Here is a 21,699-nt window from a genome sequence, read left to right as displayed (position 1 = left end):
ATAAAATCATTGAGGGACCCATATATCGCTTCTAATCCTAGAAGGAACAGATAAACTTCGACTTATATGTTTGCTCTACTACTTGTTGAATTACACACAAAGGCACGGTTTATAACATCGAGTTACCAATGCGTTTTCGTGCAATCAATGAGTAACCAACTCATAGGCAACAAATCATATCTCTAGGTTTGAAGACTCATACGATATTATCGTCTCACGATCACTCAAGATAAATTCCATGAAGTGATACTAGTGAGCGTGGGTTGAATCCAATACTCAGAACTTATGAGCACTCATGAGTGTTGTAGCCCCGTTTTGTCTAACATCTTAGACCTCTACAACTCAACTCATGACAGTCTTGATTCAAATCTACTTCCAACATATGACCGACTATGGAGAGTTTGTATAATATGATATATACCATAACATAATTATTCTGGAAGTCAAAACATGCAAAAAGAAATAATAGTAACCGATTTACAAGAGATAGCAACACTTTACTTATAAATAACAACTTTTATTTATCATCAAATGTCAATTACATATTACAATTTTCAAGATTATCTAACTACTAAAACTAATATCATCCTTCAACCCTATGCTCCGAGCATGCTGGAGATGCTTAACCCGAGTCGGACCCTTCGAAAGGGGATCTGCTGGGTTCTCATCCGATGATACCTTCTTTGCCACCAGGATTCCTTCTTCTATTCGATGTCTGATGAAGTGATATTTTCTGTCAATGTGTCTGGATCTCCCATGATCTCTTGGTTCCTTGGCTAAGCCAACCGCACTATTGCTGTCACAGAAAATCTCCATTGGTTCCTTTATAGCTGGTACAACACCAAGGTCTCCGATGAAGTTCTTTAGCCATATAGCCTCTTTTGCCGCCTCACTTGCTGCTATATAGTCTGATTCGCAAGTTGAATCAGCCACTGTCTCATGCTTGGAACTTTTCCAAGTATTTGCTCCTCCGTTTAAGGTAAAGACCCAGCCCGACTGAGAGTGGAAATTATCCATGTCATTCTGGAAGCTAGCATCACTATACCCTACAACTCACAAGTCATCACTCCCACCAAGGGTAAGGACCCAGTCCTTAGTACTTCGTAGGTACTTGAGAATATTCTTTACCGCTGTCCAGTGAGCCTTGCTAGGATTCCCCTGATATATGCTGACCATGCTCAAAGCAAAGGCAACATCAGGACGAGTACAAGTCATAGCATATATGAACGAGCCTATAGCGGTAGCCTATGGTACTCGACTCATCTCAGCTATCTCAGCCTCTGTACTCGGACTCTGAGTTTTACTCAGTCTGGCATTACACTGGATAGGCAACTCACCTTTCTTGGAATTGTGCATGTTGAACCTTTTCAACACTTTGTCTACATAGGTGCTTTGACTAAGTCCAATTAGTCTTTTACTCCTGTTTCTCAAAATTCTTATCCCTAGGATATAGGCAACTTCTCCAAGGTCCTTCATAGCGAAACACTTCCCAAGCCAGGACTTTACATCTTGCAAGGTTGGGATGTCATTTCCTACGAGTAGTATGTCATCCACATACAATACCAAAAATCTAACTATACTCCCACTAGCCTTGACATATACACACGATTCATCTTCACTCCTTGAAAATCCAAACTCTTTGACTTTCTCATCAAAGCAAAGATTCCATCTGAGTGGTGCTTATTTCAATCCATTGATGGATTTCTCAGGCTTACACACTCTATCAAGGTACTCTGTGCTAACAAAACTATCTGGCTGATTCATGTAAACATCCTCAGCCAACTTCCCATTATGGAAAGCAGTTTTGACATCCATTTTCCATATTTCATAGTCATGAAATGTAGCAATGACTAACAAGACCATTATGGACTTAATCTTGGCTACTGGTGAAAAGGTCTCATCATAATCAACTCCTAGAGTTTGAGAAAAGCCCTTTGCAACCAGTTGCACCTTGTACTTGTGTACATCACCATCCATGTCGGTCTTCTTCTTGAAGATCCATTTGCACCCGACTGTCTTGCGACCCGGTACATTGTCAACCAAGTCCCAAACCTGGTTGTCATGCATGGACTATATCTTGTTGTCCATTGCCTCTTTCCATTTAGCAGACTCGGGGCCTAACATGGCTTTTGCATAGCTGTTAGGTTCATCCAGACTCACCAGTGTCTCATCACTAATAAGTGTCTCACCTTCCGCAGTAATATGGAAACCATAGTCATGCTCAGGTGCATTCCTAACCCTTGTGGGACGCCTCAGAGGCACATTTGGAGGTACAATTGAATCAACAGGACTTTCTGTTGGATATAGTGTCTAACTCCATAATTATATTTGGTATGTACTTGACCCGACCCGACATGGTCCATTTTGGTTGCACTTCACCCGATCAATTTATGGATAATCTTTTGAGAATAGTATAAGTTATGATTTATTAATATATTATAAGTTCTAATATATTAATATAAAATCATAATATTTAATTAGTATTGATCTATAATTAATCTAGGATTAATTTAGAGATCAAAAGTATTACTAATTAAATATGGGCTTTTATATTTATATAGTGTGGGCTAATGCTTATTTGGAATGGGCTAGGCTTGCATAGAAAGTCCATGGATACTCCATGGAGCTTTAACCCATGGATCTCATGGAAATGAAAAGACATCGGTATTAGGGTTTACATTGATGTAACCCTAATCCACCACACTATATAAAGGGGGATTTAGTTCTTGAAATCACACTAGTTGTGGTCAGTATACTAAGAGGGCCGATTTCAAGAAAGGTTGTGACTATTCTCTCAAGTTTCCAAGTTTGTGGTGATTTGTGACTTCCATTTGAGGCATCGACATTATTGGTGCTAGGCTCTCAAACTCCAAGAAATCAACTACAACTACAAGGTAAGAACTTCTACTAGCTTTATTTGATTCATGTTCCCTGTGCCATGCTAGATAGGATAAGAACCTTGAAAAAATAATTATTTGCATGTATCTTAGTCAAACATAGATCCAAGTTTTCTAGGGTTACATGTACACCATAGGAGTTTTAGAATGCTCAAAACCCATCAGTGGTATCAGAGCCTAGGCTTGTTTGTTTTGATACTTGATGCAAAATATTGGGAAAAGTCGATTTTTTGCTGTCTGCCTGCTGAACTCGCTGAGTCCATGGGGGAATCGCTGAGTTCATGTGTAACTTCATCCTACTCGCCGAGTAGGTTCGTGCACTCGACGAGTAAGAGCCTCAGAATGCTGATTTTCGAGTTTTGCTGCTGGAAATGGACTAGAAACATTACCCTAAATTGTTTTGGTGTTATAAAACTTGTTTTAGATGGTGTAATGTTTATGCTAATCCATTTACAATGGCTATAATAAAAAATTACACGTTTTATGAGTAATTTATGATTCTTGAAATGTTCATATTCATGTTCTTGAACTTATGAAGATTAGATGATCATAGAAATTGTTTGTAACGTACTTGGTAGTTTAATTCTTGATCATAATGTGTTTTAATGGAGTCCATAGCTTGTCCTCAAGTTATGGAAAACCAAGAGTCACACTTGAATTAAAACCATTAAAAGAACACAAGAGTTAGAAAAATGAAAAGTCTTCATTTTAATACTCAATTAAATTCATAAGTTATAAGAAATGAAAAGTTTTGAAAGTTTACAAAACTTGCCCTTAAGTTTGGGAACAAGTAAAGTCATGTTTAAAACTTTAGTTTCAACCCTTAGAATTTTAAAAGTTAAAATTCAACCCTTATATTTATAATATTATAAGTTAATAATAATATATATGTATAAGATCAAGTCGTCTTACCGCTAGTACGCCTCATTCACGAAGCCGGTATATAAGGAGGGTTTAAGGTTGTTGCCTATAAAATGGCAACTTAATGGGTGTCCACTCTCACCCACCGCTTCCTTGATCGATGGAGGGTCGTTAGCTGAACGGGTAGGACATGGACTTATAAATTCTCATTAAAAGTATAATGATAATACTAAAGTAACTAAACTTTATTGAATTCCCAATGTTAGTTATTTTAGGAAAATGTGAATAAGGTGCTAATCCATAAAATTACACTTTACACTTTGTTTGATTCGTTAGTGGAGCGTGTGTGGTTAACCGACACACTAACTTGAACTTAACAAGGTAGCTAAAGGGTGACTTAATGTTTATCATTGTATTGATGGAGCGTGTGTGGTTAACCAGCACATCGATTGAGGGGTAATACATTGAGGGTACCAAGTAATTTGTATGGTTACTTCACACCTTGTTTTGTGATCCTCGGCATCCCAGTCACAAAACTTGAAGGGCACACTCGAGATTGAAACATATCATTGAAGAAAGTTCAATGAATCTCAAAGAATCTAGGAGTTTCTAAACCAATTAAAACCTAATTAAAAAATTTCGTTTTTCATGGTGGAAATTCGTGAATCGTCATTCACCTACCTTCAAATATCTTATAGCTTAGATTACTACATCCCTCTTCTAAGTTATAAAATATTGTTTTGGGTCCTAGCCTTAATACTACATTTGGGTGTTTTATTAAGGACTATCTCTAAATCTAATCTAATCTAATCTATTCCCTCTTCTTTTCAGATGTCTTCCAATAACAATGCTTCTGGCTCTAACCCTACTAGCTCCTTCTCTCTCATGAATCTTTGTAAGAGAGTCATCTTCGATGGATCCAACTTTACTAATTGGATCAGAAACATCAGGATGGTCACTCGGTATGAGAACAAAGAATATATTCTCGAGAAGGAGCTAAAGGTACCCAAGCCAACTGCTACTCCTGAAGAGCTTGCTGAATATGAGATACATGAAAGAGATACTACAAAAGTGGCATGCATCATGATGGCCACCATGACAGTCGAGCTCCAAAAGTCCTATGAGGACTATTATCCTTTTGAGATGCACCAGGACTTGATGGACCACTACCATCAAAGTGCTCGTCAAGAGCGATATGAAATAATCTCCTCCATGATAACAACCTGAATGAAGGATGGTGAACCCATCACGGGCCACATGCATAAAATGCAAAGGTATGTGGACCGTTTACTGATGCTGAATGTGAACTTCCTCGAGGAGTTAGCAATAGACATGATTTTGCACTCCTTACCATCGTGTTATGATCAATTCCGCATGACATATCACATGAACAAGGAAGAAGTCACCCTCAGCAAACTTCAAGGACTCTAGAAGACCGCCGAAAGTGGTCTAAAGGGTAAGTCGGTTGTTACTACTCCTATTCCTACTCCAGCTGCGGCCAATGTCTTGGCAATCGAGCATGGCAAAGGGAAGAAGATAAAGAACCCTTCTAAGGGTACCAAGGGTAAGACCCTTGAAGGCTCATCTTCAAGCAAAACCAAGAAAGGTTTTGTCACTCCTTCTGCTAACCCTAATGAGGCTAAATGCTTCTATTGTCATGAAAAGTCGCACTGGAAGCGAAACTGCCCAAAGTACCAGCAAGATTTGAAGGCTGGGAAAGTAAAACCCAACAATGCAGGTATATACACTATATTGTCTAATAACTCACTTCATTCTAAGTCTTGGGTCCTTGACACAGGTTGTGGTATTCACATATGTTGTGATTTGCAGGGACTAAGAAGAAGTGTGAATGTGGAGTAGGGAAATATAAACTTGATCATGGGAAACAAGAAAGCTTCACCTGTCACCAAGATAGGAGTTTATTCCTTAGTGCTAAATAGTGGGTTTACATTAGATTTGAATAAGTGTTATTATTCGCCAGAAATGGCAAGAAATGTTATTTCCTTTCATGCATTGTATAAACAAGGTTTTAACTTTTATTTTGATAATAATAATGGTAGTATTGATGCTTTCTTTAATAATGTTCTTTATTTTAAAGCATTACCTTGTGATGGCGTGTATGAAACTGTATCTGTTGTAGATAATCTAGGAAATAATGTATTATGTATTGATTCTACTAATGATAATAACTTGGATAAAGCATCATTATGGCATTGTCATCTTGGACATGTAAGCAAGAAACGCATAGGCCAACACCAAAAGGATGAAGGGTCCACACACATCCGTGTGTATGAGGTCCAACAAACCTTCACCCCTAGCACACGTGCCAGTAAAAGGTGACTTTGTCATTTTACCAAGCAAACAAGATTCACAAAAAAACTTTTGGAGTTGGCCTATGCGTTTCTTTCTTACATGTCCAAGACGACAATGCCATAATGATGCTTTATCCAAGTTATTATCATTAGTAGAATCAATACGCAACACATTATTTCATAAGTTTTCTACAACCGACACAACTTCATACACACCATCACAGGGTAATGCTTTAAAATAAAACACATTATGATAGAAAGCATTTATTCCACCAATTTCATTATCAAAAGAGAAGGTAAACCCTTGTTTGTACAAAGCGTGAAAGGAAATAACATTTCTTTCCATTTCAGGCGAATAATAACATTTATTCAAATCTAAAGTAAACCCACTACTTAGCAACAAAGTATAAACTCCAATCTTGGTGACAGGTGAACCTTTCCTATTCCCCATGATCAAGTTTATCTTTCCATGCTCCACATTCTCACATCTTAGTCCCTGCAAATTAGAACAAATTTGAATACCACAACCAATATCAAGGACCCAAGAGTTAGAATAGGGTGAGTTACTAGATAATATAGTGTAAATACCTGCATGGTTGGGTTTTACTTTCCTATCCTTCAAATCTTGCTGGTACTTTGGATAGTTTCGCTTCCTGTGCACCTTTTCATGGCAATAGAAGCATTCAGCCTCCTTGGGATCAGGAGAAGGAGTGACGAAACCTTTCTTGGTTCCACTTGAAGAGGAGCCATCAAGGTTCTTACCCTTGGTACCCTTCGAAGGGTTCTTCCTCTTCTTCCCTCTACCTTTCCCGATTGGCACGACATGTGCAAAGTTTGGAGTAGGAGTAGGAGTGGTAACAACCGAGTTACCCTTTAGACCACTTTTGGCGGTCTTCAAGAGTCCTTCAAGTTTGCTGAGGGTGACTTCTTCTTTGTTCATGTGATATGTCATGCGGAATTAATCATAACATGATGGTAAGGAGTGCAAAATGATGTCTATTCCTAACTCCTCGTGCAAGTTCTCATTCAGCTTCATTAGACGGTCCATATACCTTTGCATTTTCTACATGTGGCCCGTGATGGGTTCACCATCCTTCATTCGGGTTGTTATCATGGAGGAGATGATTTCATATCGCTCTTGACGAGCACTTTGATGGTAGCGGTCCATCAAGTCCTGGTGCCTCTCAAAAGTATAGTAGTCCTCATAGGACTTTTGGAGCTCAACTGTCATGGTGGCCATCATGATGCATGCCACTTTTGTAGCATCTCTTTCATGTACCTCAAATTCAGAAAGCTTTTCAAGAGTAGCAGTTTGCTCAGGTACCTTCAACTCCTTGTCGAGAACGTATTCTTTGTTCTCATACCGAGTGACCATCCTGATGTTCCAGATCCAGTATGTAAAGTTGGATCCATCAAAGATGACTCTCCCATAAAGGTTCATGAGAGAGAAGGAGCCGGTAGGGTTTGAGCCATAAGCAACATTGTTGGAAGACATCTGAAAAGAAGAAAACAAGTTTAGTATAGATATAGAGATTGTCCTTAATAAAACACCAAAATGTAATAATAAGGCTAGGATCCAATGACAATATATTATAGATTAGAAGAGGGATGCCGTAATCCGAGCTATAAAATATTTGAAAGGTAGGTGAATGACGATTCACCAATTTCCACCATGGAAACGCAATATGGTAATTAGGTTTTATTTGGTTTTAGAAACTCCTAGATTCTTTGAGATACATTGAACTTTCCAATGGAATGTTTCAATCACGAGTGTGCCCTTCATGTTTTGTGACTGGGATACCGAGGATCATAAAATAAGGTGTGAAGTAACCATGCAAAATACTTGGTACTCTTAATGTTTTCACTTAATCGTTGTACCGGTAACCCACACGCGCCCCTTCCTACCTCATGAAAAACCTTAAGTCACCCTTTGCCTACCTTTTTAAGTCCAAGTTAGTATGCCGGTAAACCATACACGCTCCATTAATGACTTAAACAAGGTGCAAAGTGTAATTTCATGGATTAGCACCTTATTCACATTTTTCCTAAACTAACTAAGACTAGGAATTTATAAAAAAATACATTTAGTTACTTTATAATAATTATTATACTTTTAATGAGAATTTTAAGTCATTATCCTACCCATTAGGCTAACGACCCTCCACCAGTCAAGGAAGCGGTGGGTGAGAGTGGACACCCATTAAGTTGCAATTTTATAGACAACAACCTTATACCCCCCTTATAGACCGGCTTCGTGAATAAGGCCTACTTGCGGTAAAATGACTTGATATTATACATACATACATACATACATACATACATACATACATACATATATATATATATATATATATACTATTAACCTTATAATATTATAAAGTATAAGGGTTGAATTTTAACTTTTAAAATTCTAAGGATTCGAACTAAAGTTTACTAGGTGACTTTACATGTTCCAAAACTTGATGGCAAGTTTTGTAACTTTACAAAATTTTACATTTCTCATAACTTATGAGTTAGTTGAGTATTAAAATGAAGACTTTTCATTTTTGTAACTCATGTGTTCTTATAATGGTTTTTTTAATTAAAGTGTGACCTTTGGTTTTCCATAACTTGAGGACAAGTTATGGACTCCATTAAAACACATTATGATCATGAATTAAACTACCAAGGAGGTTACAAACAATTCCTATGATCATCTAATCTCATAAGTTCAAGAGCATGATTATCAATAATTTCAAGAATCATAAATAACTCGTATAAAACTTGTAATTTTTGATAATAGCCATTGTAAATGGATTAGCATAAACATTTTCATTTGTAATTGCATTGTAAGGAAAAGTTTTTCCACAATTTTATAAATAAAAGAAAAAAATTTGATTTTATCTTATTTTAAGTTTCCTTGCAATGACATTTGTGAAAATTGTTGTTTATGTGTTTCCATTCATAGCAATATTGGAAAATGGATTTGATTCTTTCGTTTGTGGGAGTGTCAAGATTTACCAAATAAGAAAAGATTCTCATCACCCAAGTTTCAGTTAGATAGAAACTTGGAATCATGAAACTTATATTATGTGATGAATGAGAACCTTCGTCTTTGGGAAATTAAGACTAATTCCTTGTTCACATGTATATGTAAGTCAAGTGAAGGACTAGGGGATCAGGTACACTTGGTTGTGCGCTGGTCAGGTCCACCACAAAGAACAATAAGACTATTCGTGATGTAAACCATATCACAATTGATCCTCTAAGGACACCTTAGTACATTTTCATGGCTAAGAAAAGCTATCAGGAAATTCTGAAATGGTTAAATCAATTAAGGAGAGTCATACTTCATTCCAAAATCGAATCTTAGAGTCATTCTCCAAGATTGTAACTTGAGTGACATATCTTAAGTAGGTTTATAACACATTTGTAATTGCTAGTTGTGATGTCTTGGCTAAGACAAAGACTAACTAATACCGATTATATGAAGTGTCATTCTTGATAAGAATCCACACTAACTCATGAATATTTGTTTGTCAAGGAATGTTTCTTGTCAAGAGAATCTTATATGTCAAGGAGTCAATGGGAGTCTTACAAATCTTTAAAAGTTTCAAGAACTAATCAAGAGTAAACCTATTGTTAATCATTAGTGCACGACTTGAGGTTTGTAACATATCGTGTTGACATATTATTGTTTATGTGCCCATTCCAGTTAAAGTTGACCATACATGTGAGTTCTATGAGTTCTCAATTGTTTGCATAAGGCAATGTACCTAGATCAATGAAAGTTTATTGATTAGTAAGGGTGATCTGCTCAACAACTTGGAAGACATGGTAGGCCCTTGTGTTGCCAGGTGGCAAGAAATTAAGATTGAACAAGTTCAGTCCATATGAGTTTGGATTTGTCACTAACGTTGTCTTATGATTATGGTTATGAAAAATTCACATGGATAGGAACACATACACCATAAAATCTAAGTGTCATAAGGTTTCTCTCCAATTCATGAAAATGATTGTGAGGAAACACTTTCACTAAGTTGATTTTAAGGAGATAGCACTTGTGGTAATTGCGTTCTCAAATTCGATTATGATTATGACATCCCTTTTCATAGTTCAAATTGTGAGAAATGGCAAATAGTTTGAACATTCGGGACTTATTTCTAGAAGTTCTGAAATAGTTTAGACACACATATGAGCATTCTTATAAAAGGTGTATGAGCTTAGATAAAGGCTTATCGAAGCATCGGGTATCAGAAATCAGAACTTTGGATAGAAATTCAATAAGTATTGATTTCTAGAAGTCCAGTTGATTTTGGATACATGTCAAAGCTTGTGGGAGCATAAATTTTATGCTAGTAACAAAACAATTGTTATGCTAGTGGGAGCATAATTATTATGGTAAGTGTTGCGAGTTAGCAATACTATTTATAGGAAACAAAGCTCTAATTTTCAAAGTTGCAATGGTAGAAAAGTTGTTTCGCTATAGGAAGGGAGAGGACACTTATACTTTATTTCGAATCTAAAAGTTTAGATTGAAGCATTAATCAAACATAGACATGGATATATGTGAATACCATACTGAAATATTTCAACATTGGAAATTCTATATAGGGAAATATTATAGCAATAGTCTAGTCAAGTATCATGTCTTTATGTAAGACATTATGAATCATATCCCATATGTTTCGGGTATAGGATCGATTGCATATGCTATAATATTCATGTGTTCTGCATTTTTCGAATGCTAAGGGTATTAAGAGGGAAATAGGACCATAACTGTAACGCCCGTAGATCCGGGCTAGTCAATTTAGAGGCAATAGGGGTCGAAAACGACTTTTAAACAAAAGATTATTTAGAATAAATAATCTTAACCAAGTTTTAGAATATGTCTCAAGGTTTCCTTACATATAAAGAACGCCGAAATCCGAGTTATAATGAAAAAGTTATGGCCCGTCAAACTTTTACGATAGAACCGGCACGGCATCGGGAAGTGTAAAAAGTGAATTTACGATAGAAGACTTTTTATCCTTAGTAATCTAAACCAAAGTTGTAGAGTATGTTAAACTGAGAAAATCCATAAAAAGAACGCCCAAATCTGACTTCATATGAGGAAGTTATGATTTTTCGAAGTTTTGGCTTAGTAGTGTACAGCCCGAAACTCGAATTTTAGTTCGAGCGGTTCTTGGCTTACACGACCTAAATGAGAGTTGAATATCTCATTAATAGGAACTCAACGGTAAAAAGATATATGAAAACGGAGTCTGTATGAAGAAGTTACGAATTCTTCGCGGTCATTTAAAAGTCTAAACGCCTCCTACTGTTAAATTTGAGATTGGTTGAGAATTAGCCGATGGAGTCTAAATCAAAGTTGTAGATCTTGATTTTACCAACGCTTTGAGAAAAAGAACATCGAAAACAGAGCTCTTATGCGAGAATTATGCTTTTTCTAAGTTTGAAGGCTGATACGCGATAGGGGGTGACGTGGCACCACCAAAATTGGACACGTGGCACCACCAGAAGGCAACCACATGCCCCAAATCGGCGAGTAGGTCTATCTACTCGGCGAGTCCATCAGGAATTCAGACTATAAATAGAGGTGCCGGGTTCTGTAACGCCCGCAGATCCGGGCTAGTCAATTTAGAGGCAATAAGGGTCGAAAACGACTTTTCGACAAAAAGATTATTTAGAATAAATAATCTTAACCAGGTTGTAGAATATGTCACAAGGTTTCCGTACATATAAAGAACGCCGAAATTCGAGTTATAACAAAGAAGTTATGACCCGTCGAAGTTTCGCGTCGGAACCGGCACGGCGCCGGGAAGCATAAATAGTAAATTTATGATAGAGCGAGATTTAGCCTTAGCGCTCTAAATGAAAGTCGCAGAATATGTTAAACTAAGAACATCGATAAAAAGAACGCCCAAATCTGACTTCGTATGAAGAAGTTATGATTTTTCGAAGTTTCGGATTAGCGGTGTACAGCCCGAAATTCGAATTTTAGATCGATTGATTTTTAGCCAACACAACCTAAACAAGAATCGAAGATCTCGTTATTTGTAGCGTAACGATAAAAAGACAGACAAAATGGATATCGGATGAAGAAGTTATGAGATTTTAACGGACCAATCCTGTCCCGGCCTGTTAAAAATATAACTTTAAAAATAAATTCAAAATTAGCCGACGGAGTCTAAACAAAAGTTGTAGGGTACGTTCCCGCCTACGCGTGGATATAAAGAACGTCAAAAACGGAGTTCGTATGAACGAGTTATAAAATATAATAGCATATTTATGTATTAAAATAAAGTATAAATCATATATACGTATACATATATATACAAATTATATATCATTAGAAAGGTATCGATGATGCGGTCATTATAAGACTATGGTTGAGTATTTTCGATATTAGTTTAGTACAAAAATCGTTAAATCTATTTAAAATAGTACTATAAAGGGGTGTTTAGTCGTTTATATAACTATAAGGTCATTAAGTAATTATGGAGGGTAGTTTTTGTAAATTCAATTACTATAAATAAGAGGCTTGGGCTCTCATATTTCTTGCACCATTCTCTTGATTCAAGAGTCTTTCTCTCCTTATCCCTCGAGCATTTCGGTCCCTCGTGATTCGACTTCTCTTTCTGTAGTTTTAGTATAGTAAGGTGAGCGCTGAAGCGCTGCACGAATCTTTCTTAGAAAGATTCAGCGACGAAGTTCTGCCCCTGTAGAGCCCGACTCCTAGCTAAAATTCCCTTGTAAGTAAGTTATGTTTACCCTATTTTAATATAGTTTATATTTAAAATTAGTATTGTTATTATGAACATATAATAAATATTTGAGCTATTATTATGACTTATATAAGTGTCGTTATAATATCTTTTTAACTATTCCCGGTATGGGGAATCTGGTTTAAAGGGCCGCATAGGGTTGTTGGATTTCAGAAGTTCTATACGCCAAAATGGTCGTTCCCTCCGGTGTTTTATTTCTGGCCCTTGTCCGTACATAGTGGTTGGAAAGTATTGTTTATACGCTTATATAATAATAATAATAATAATAATAATAATAATAATAATAATAATAATAATAATAATAATAAGTCTAATAATTAGTCACGGTAAATATTAGACTAAAATCTAGTGGTAATAATAGTAGGTTTCGTCGAAGGAAATTATTTTGAAGTAAACGAAGCGCTGTCCGAGTACCGAGTCACCACCTTATCAAGTGAGTGCATAGTTACTTTCATCTTACACATAGATATGAAGTATTTAATATATAATACATGTTGTGAGTGCATGGTCCCTTTCATCTTACACATAGATATGAAGTATTTTATTATAAATTTACGTGTTATGTGTGCATATTGTCTGAATACTTGCTGTCTATGCTGGTGAAAGATTTTTATACATTTTTTAAATGATGTAAACTGTATAAAGTATTTTATATCTACAAGATATGTTGGATAAAATGTGGGTAGATGAATGATGAGGGATAAAAGCTGAAATAGAGGAACATTAGTAGCATGGACCTAGTGCCCTATAGGTATACATTGGCATCAGTGGACCTAGTACCCTATAGATGAGCACTGGCAGCTGCGCCACAACCCGTAGATGTTTTAGATCTACGGTAAACGTCCTAGCAGCTGCGCTCTAAGACAGTATCGGCAGCTGCGCCTAATAGGGAGCCTTATGACCATGACAGTGGCGTTAAAAGGTCAATACCGGCAGAAGCGCCTCATAGGAAATGTCCCAATTCTGTCAGTTGCGCCTAAGTGACAAGATTAGCAGTTGCGCTTGACCAAAGTGTCATTGGCAACAATGGACTTCATGTTGTTTCCTTAGGATGATCCTTAGGAATGAATGAATGAGAAATAGCTGGTTCTTAGGGTAGATCCTTAAGAATAAAGAAGATAATGGGGATGGGTAATTGGGTTGATTGTTTGCTTGTTAAAACATAATAATTATATTATTGTGGGTTGAAAACCCTATGTACTCACCAGGTTTCCCAACCTGACCCACTCAGTTTATTTATATCACAGGTGTTGATATGAAGTCACATTAAACTGAGAGATTTAAAAGAGATGTAGATCACTAGAGTAAATGAATGTAAGTTCTGTTTATGCTTATGTTTCTGTATTGACGATGACATCCCAAATGTTTTAAAAGGGAATAAAAATATGTTTTTGTAAAAATGCTTTGATAACGCGATTATCATGTTTTTCTGGGAACAACTTCCGCAACATTTTTATTAAAAGAGATACTCTGATTTTTATAAAGCATAAACAAAATCGGTCTTTTCTGGCCGTAAAAATGAGGATGTCACAGTTGGTATCAGAGCATTAGTTTAAGCGAACTAGGAATATGGATTTATTTCTAGACTTAAACTTAGAATGCTAAGCGATGATTGTGAGGTGTGAGCACTAGATTATTTTAGGAATTGTGCCTAAAATGCTTTTATGTGCTAAATGCTTGTGCCTGATATGCTGCTATTTGTTCGGATCTATGGTATGTTGCCGACCGGATTTGGAAACCTTATGTGTTTAGGATTCTAAGCGTTTAACTACGATATTAGAACTAGCATATAAACGTTTCGAAGTGATAAGAATGATTTAAACGTCAATCCTAAGTAAAGGTCTAGATTCACCTTATTCGGTGTATAGATCAAGATGGCAAGAACCCGTAGCGGGAACATGAATGCAAATGGGAACCGAGATCAACCCCCAACGATTGAGCAAATACCGGTTGTGGTAGCCGCTGTTGAGCCAATAACGATGGCCGGAGTGCAAGCGATGATCCAAGCGATGTTGGATCGTCAAATGGAGGAAACCAGACGTTTGCTCCAGCAAAATCGAGAGGAAGCGACTATTCAGATCGAACAGCCCGAGTTGAACGAAGGGCAGACTGAGGAAGGAAACTACAGTGGGACTGTTGGTCAAGTCAACCCACCAATAGTTCGACAAAACAACCAAGATGACGCAGTCGAGAGGAATGGATGCAAGTACAAGGATTTTCTGACTTGCAAGCCATCGACTTTCACTGGAAAGGAGGATCCGATCGGGGTCATGGATTGGATCTCGGAGATGGAATTAGCTTTCATGACGTGCGGTTGCAAGGGAAAACAACAGACCACGTTTGCAGTGCGTCAGTTTCGAGGAGGCGTTGTACGATGGTGGAATACCTTGGGAAAGACGTTGAGCCCCAATGAGCCCCTGCAACTGACATGTGCAGAATTTCTGGTGCAATTCAAACGTAGGTACTGCTCAGCCCAAAATATGCTCGAGCTAGAAAACCAATTCCTTACCTTAAAGATGATGGGTTTTGAGCATTCTAACACTTCCTAAGTGTACATGCAACCCTAATAACCTTGGATCTATGTTTGTCTAATTATCATGCAAAGTTTAATTCCAAGGTTATATTCCTATCTAGCATACATGGGGAACAATTTCTAACATGAATGAAAGATAGAATAACTTACCTTGTTGTTGCTTATGTTCCTTGAAACCTTGTGAGCCTAGCACCCCAAGTGTGATGCCTCAAATGCTTCACACAACACCAAATGCTCTTGGAAAGACTTTTTAGAGAACACACACTTCTTGAAATCGGCCTAGCCCACTTGTTTCTTATATGTAGCCGATTTTGGTGGAGAATGGGACTCTTATATAGTGTTGACACATCTAGGGTTACACCATGTAAACCCTAATGTGTCGTGACTCTTCATTTCCGTGACCCATGGGTTTGTAACTCCCATGGAGCATCCATGGAGCATCCTATGGGTAGAACCCAACTTGATAATCCATGGAGCCTCTTAGCCCACTATACAAGATATGAATGATTTACATAATCAACCCATATATTTAATTAGTTATCTTTTGATCACTTAATTAATTCCAAATTAATTCTTTGATCAAACTAATCAAATAATATTATTAATATATTAGAACTTATAATATATTAATAATCTCCAAGTGTTATTTCTCTCATTTATTCTATCCAATTGCATGGTGCCATGCAACCCAAATGGACCGTGCCGGGTCGAGTCAAGTACTAACCAGAAATAGTTATGGACTTAGACACCTTATCCAACAAAAGAAAGGAAGCATGTTTGTTGATGAATACACCAACAACTTCACAGAGAAGATGGAGTTCGCCTTATGTCTTGTTCCGGATGAGCTGACGAAAATTGACAAGTACGCAAAAGGACTTCCATGGGAATATGCAGTGCCAGTGCGTCAGGCACCTACTTTGGAGGCAGCTATCTGGGCTGCCAAGTCGGTTGAGGAGATGATCAAGGGAAGAGCCGCCAACAAGACCGAGGTTGGCGAAAAGAGGAAGTTTGAGGGGTCTGCGAAGCCCGATGAGAGAAGCAAATCAAGTACCAGGAAGTTTAGAGGAGGAGGGAGTGAAGAAAGATGGTGCGAGAAGTGCAAAAAGAAACACTCTGGAAAATGCAGTGAGGAAGTAACTTGTTTCAAGTGTGGGAAGCATGGGCATTATGCCAATGAGTGTAAATTCAATAAAAAGGTGTATTACGAATGTAATGAGGAAGGGCACTTCAAGCAAGATTGCCCAAAGAGAGAGGGGGCTACAAAGCCAAATGTGCCGCCAAAGCCAAAGGCGAGAGCATTTCAAATGATCCTTAACGAAGCAGATGACAATGCGAGGATTCAGGACTGACGGCCATGCAACCCAAATGGACCATGCCGGGTCGGGTCAAGTACTACCCAGAAATAGTTATGGACTTAGACACCTTATCCAACAGTCACCCACTTGAATAAGTCTAATAACTATAACTCCAGTACTTCAGGAACCGACCGGCAATCGTAGCTCTTTCAAGGTCTCTCAGAACTGAGAAGATGTTGATACGCCATTTAAGATAAGTGATCATATAATCCTCTGTTCTAGATATCAGCCGGACAAATACATGGAACAATGTCTTACTTATTGTCTAGCAGTTTGTTTCTCGATTTCCGATTTGTTTGACAAAGTACTTAATTGAACACATCAACTTAGTTCTGACGGGGCCTGATACATAGGTCAAAACAAAAACATCGAGGGGCCCAGATATCAGCTTCTAATCCAAGAAGGAACAGATAAACTTCGACTCATATGTTTGTTCTACCACTCATTGAATTATACACAAAAGCACGTTTTATAACATCGAGTTACCAATGCGTTTTTGTACAATCAATGCATAACCAACTTGTAAGTAACAAATCATATCTCTAGGTTTGAAGACTTATATGATATTACCATCTCACGATCACTCGAGATAAATTCCATGAAGTGATTCCAGTGAGCGTGGGTTGAGTCCAATGCTCTGAACTTATGAGCACTCATGATTGTTGTAGCCTTGTCCAACACCTTAGACCTCTGCAACCAATCATGACAGTCTTGATTCATACCTACTTCCGACATATGACCAACTGTGGAGGTTTGAATAATATGTTATACCAAACAAAATTATTCTGGAAGTCAAAACATGCAAAAGAAATATAGTAAATGATCAACAAGAGATAGCAACACTTTACTCATAAATAAAACACCTTTTATTCATCATCTAATGTCAATTACACTTTACAAATTTCTGGGTTATCTAACTACTAAATCTAATATCATCCTTCAGCCCTATGCTCCGAGCATGTTGGAGATGCTTAACCCGAGTCAGTCCCTTCGTGAGGGGATCTGCTGGGTTCTCATCCGATGATACCCTCTTTGCCACGAGGAGTCCTTCTTCTATCCGATGTCTGATAAAATGGTATTTTCTGTCGATGTGTCTGGATCTCCCGTGATCCCTTGGTTCCTTGGCTAAGGCAACAACACTTTCACTATCACAGAAAATTTCCATTGGCTCTTTAATAGCTGGTACAACTCCAAGGTCTCTAATGAAGTTCGTCAGCCATATCGCCTCCTTTGCCGCCTCGCTAGCTGCAATATACTCTGATTCACAAGTTGAACAGCCACTGTCTCTTGCTTGGAACTCTTCCAAGAAATTGCTCCTCCATTTAGGGTAAAGACCCAGCCCGACTGAGAGCGGAAATTATCCCTATCAGTCTGAAAGCTAGCATCACTATACCCTACAACTCTCAAGTCATCACTCCCACTGAGGGTAAGGACCCAGTCCTTAGTCCTCTGTAGGTACTTGAGGATATTCTTTACCGCAGTCCAGTGTGCCTTGCCAGGGTTCGCCTGATACCTGCTAACCATGCTCAGGGCAAAGGCTACATCAGGTCGAGTACACGTCATAGCATACATGATCGATCCTACTGCCGAAGCATAAGGTATTCGATTCATTTCTGCTATCTCAGCCTCTGTGCTAGGGCTTTGTGTCTTACTCAATCTGGTGTTACTCTGGATGGGTGACTCTCCTTTCTTGGAGTCCTGCATGCTGAATCTCTTCAGCACCTTATCCAAGTAGGTACTCTGACTAAGTCCAATTAGTCTTTTACTCCGATCTCTCAAGATCCTTATCCCTAGAATATAGACAGCTTCTCCTAGGTCCTTCATATAGAAACACTTCCCAAGCCAGGACTTAACTTCCTGCAGAGTTGGGATGTCATTTCCTATGAGTAGTATGTCATCCACATACAATACCAAAAAGCTAACTATACTCCCACTAGCCTTGACATACACGCAAGACTCATCTTCACTCCTAGAAAAGCCAAATTCCTTGACCTTTTCATCAAAGCAAAGATTCCATCTGCGAGGTGCTTGCTTCAATCCATAAATGGATTTCTCAAGATTACACACTCTATTAGGGTACTCGTTGCTGAAAAAACCCTCTGGCTGACTCATGTAAACATCTTCAGTGAACTTTCCATTAAGGAAAGCGGTTTTGACATCCATTTGCCATATTTCATAGTCATGAAATGCAGCTATGGCCAACAGAACCCGAATAGACTTAATCTTGGCTACTGGATAAAAGGTCTCATCATAGTCCACTCCAGGAATTTGAGAGAAGCCCTTTGCTACCGGTCTAGCCTTATAAGTGTGTACTTTACCATCCATGTCAGTCTTCTTCTTGAAGACCCATTTGCACCCTACTGTCTTACGACCTGGTACATTCTCAACCAAGTTCCAAACTTGATTGTCATACATGGACTGTATTTCACTGTCCATTGCCTCTTTCCACTTGGCTGACTCAGGGCCTGCCATGGCTTCCGCATAACTGCTAGGTTCATCCAGACCTATCAGTGTCTCATCACTGATAAGTGTATCCCCTTCTGCAGTAATATGGAATCCATAGTAATGCGCAGGAGCATTCCTAACCCTTGTGGACCGCCTCAGAGGTACAGACTTGTCAATTGGCTCAACAGGAGTTTCCTCCTCAAGTTGAGTGCTAGGGTTTGAAGTTCCTTCACCACTTGACTCTTGAATTTCTTCAAGATCAACTTGCCTCCCACTGTTTCCTTGTCTTATGAACTCTCTCTCTATAAAGAAAGCCCTCCTAGCTACAAAGACCACATTTTCACTAGGTCTGTAGAAGAGGTAACGAAAGGATTGTTGTAGGTAGCCGATGAAAATACACCTCTCGCTTCGGGGTTCGAGCTTATCATGAGTCTCGCGTCTCACGAAAGCCTCGCAACCTCAAATCTTGATGTGGTCTAGTTTAGGTACTTTACCAGTCCACATCTCGTGAGGAGTTTTGACAACTTTCTTTGTAGGGACTAGATTAAGGATATGGGCGGCAGTCTCTAAGGCATACCCCCAGAATGAGATTGGTAGCGAAGCTCGACTCATCATGGAACGAACCATATCCAACAAGGTTCGATTACGCCTCTCAGCCACACCATTCAACTGTGGTGTCCTGGGAGGTGTCAATTGTGAGACTATCCCACATTCCCTTAGATAGTCAAGGAACTCTAAACTAAGATACTCACCACCACGATCGGATCGAAGCATCTTAATGTTCCTGCCCAATTGATTCTCGACTTCCTGTTTAAATTCCTTAAACCTTTTGAAAGTCTCTGACTTATTCTTGATCAAGTAGACATATCCATATCTACTGTAATCATCAGTAAAAGTCAAATAATAACAATTAGCATCCCTTGTGGCATGTTTGAATGGTCCACACACATCCGTGTGTACAAGGTCCAACAAACCTTCACCCCTCTCACACGAGCCTGTGAAGGGTGACTTTGTCATTTTTCCAAGTAAGCATGATTCGCAACTATCATCTGACTCTAGGTCAAATGACTCCAAGACTCCATCCTTTTGGAGTTGGCCTATGCGTTTCTTGCTTATATGTCCAATACAACAATGCCATAATGATGCTTTATCCAAGTTATTATTATTAACAGAATCAATACGCAATACATTATTTCCTAAGTTATCAACCACAGATACTGTTTCATACATGCCATCACAAGGTAATGCTTTGAAATAAAGAACATTATTAAAGAAAGCATTAATCGAACCAACTTCATTATCAAATGAAAAGGTGAAACCTTGTTTATACAATGCATGAAAGGAAATAATATTTCTTGCCATTTCTGGTGAATAACAACACTTATTCAAATCTAAACTAAACCCACTACTTAGCGATAAAGTATAAACTCCAATCTTGGTGACAGGTAAAGCTTTCCTATTCCCCATGATTAAGTTTATTCTTCCTTGCTCCACATTCTCACTTCTTCTTAGTCCCTGCAAATCACAACAAATGTAAATACCACTACTAGTATCAAGGACCCAAGATTTAGAATGGGGTGAGTTATTAGAAATGATAGTGTAAATACCTGCATGGTTGGGTTTAACTTTCCCATCCTTCACATCTTGCTGTTATTTTGGGCAGTTCGGCTTCCAATGTGATTTTTCATGGCAATAGAAGCATTCAGCCTCTTTTGGGTCAGAAAAAGGAGTGATGAAACCTTTCTTGGTTCCACTTGAAGAAGAGCCATCAAGGGTCCGAGCCTTGGTACCCTTAGAAGAACTCTTTCTCTTCTTCCCTCGACTTTTCCCGATTGCCAAAACCGGAGTAGAATTTGGAGTAGGAGTGTTAACAACCGACTTCCCCTTAAGACTTGTTTCTGCGGTCTTGAGAAGTCCCTGAAGTTTGCTGAGTGTGACCTCTTCCTTATTCATGTGATATGTCATGTGGAATTGATCATATCACGATGGTAAGGAGTGCAAAATGATATCTATTGCAAGCTCCTCAGGGAAGTTCACATTAAGCTTCAACAATCGATCCACATACCTTTGCATTTTCTACATGTGGCTGGTGATGGCTTCCCCTTCCTTCATCATGGTTGTTATCATGGAGCAGATGATTTCATACCTCTCTTGTCGTGCACTTTGATGGTATCTTTCCATCAGATCTTGGTGCATTTCATAAGGGTAGAAATCCTCATAAGACTTTTGGAGTTCCGCTGTCATCGTGGCCATCATGATGCATGCCACTTTCGTAGCATCCCTTTCATGTGCCTGAATGTCAGCGATCTCCTGAGGAGTTGCAGTGGTCTCATCAATCTCCTTAATCTCCTTGTCAAGGACATATTCTTTGTCCTCGTAGCGGGTAATCATCCTGATGTTTCTGATCCACTCGTTGAAGTTGGATCCATCAAAAGTGACTTTCCCACACAAGTTCATAAGGGTAAAGGAGCCATTAGGATTAGAGCCAGAAGCAGCATTGTTTGAAGACCTCTGAAGGAAAAAGGACAA

The sequence above is a fragment of the Lactuca serriola genome, chromosome 7 (genome assembly GCF_051521515.1).
Source record: "Lactuca serriola cultivar US96UC23 chromosome 7, Lser_US96UC23_V15, whole genome shotgun sequence".
In the NCBI taxonomy this organism is placed as follows: Eukaryota; Viridiplantae; Streptophyta; class Magnoliopsida; order Asterales; family Asteraceae; genus Lactuca; species Lactuca serriola.
This window is presented reverse-complemented; position numbering follows the sequence as displayed.